This window comes from Diospyros lotus, chromosome 1, assembly GCF_014633365.1.
Source record: "Diospyros lotus cultivar Yz01 chromosome 1, ASM1463336v1, whole genome shotgun sequence".
In the NCBI taxonomy this organism is placed as follows: Eukaryota; Viridiplantae; Streptophyta; class Magnoliopsida; order Ericales; family Ebenaceae; genus Diospyros; species Diospyros lotus.
In genome coordinates this window covers 45,880,924-45,881,899 of record NC_068338.1, presented here as the reverse complement: position 1 = coordinate 45,881,899, position 976 = coordinate 45,880,924, and positions in this window count along the sequence as shown.

The following is a 976-nucleotide window of genomic DNA, read 5'->3' as shown; positions in this document are numbered from 1 at the left end:
CGTGGCCTCGGCAAAATGCATGCCAACATCAATTAGGAGCCATGTTGAAATAAATTGCGGGGATGAGTTTTGGTTGCTGCTGTGCTTGGAGAAGAGTATTTTGCCCAGATTCTTTTCCAAAGCAAATGATCCCATTTTGTCTTCTCTCGTCTTTCCAAGCCGACCAGCTGGGAGAGGCTGGCCTCTACAACTGGTGAACGGCATTACAATCCTGCAGAACAGATTCATGGCCATATCTCCGAACTGAATCTCATTATATAAATTGAGAATTGATCCGCAGGATAGTTCAGATGACCAGGTTGGCTTGGTAATAAAAAAGTTATAATGGTATTCTTAGGTTTTAAACTTTCATCTGGAATTTGTGTGTGTTTATTGGACATGTTGTGCATGTGTGAAGAAATTATTTTAATGTGTTATAAAAAATGTAGTGATGATTGTGGGCTTTTATTTTATTGATATTTAAAGTCTTAATATTGATTTTGTAGATTACTATTGCCCAAGAAGTGAGAAAATAAAAACCTATTTAGTTACTGAAATGTTGAGTGAGTGTAGCCAGCCACTAGCCTGCTGCCATCATTAAGGACTTTCTTGGACATCAGGCAGAGAATCAGACAAACCAGTGGGGATAAGAAGAAGTTAGAAACAGTCCACCTTAATGCGTTTAACTATTCGTGGATTCTAAAAATAAGCGTAAATTACCTCTTATTTTTACAGAATGACATTTTTGGAAAATTAAGACCGTCTTTGGATTCTGAATATAGAAAAAATGTTTGGTTATGAGAAAATTCTGTTCCTGCTTCTCTTCTCTCACTGTTTTATTTTTATTTTTTTGCTGAAATATAATTATTTATTTGCCATTTCAAAGATCAAGAGATAGTTGACCTTCTTTCTAATGGGGAAAAATCCTTGGAAAAAAATTGAAAATATAAAATTGAGGAACTGAAAAATAGAGAGTCGACAAATAAATGAGGTCCGG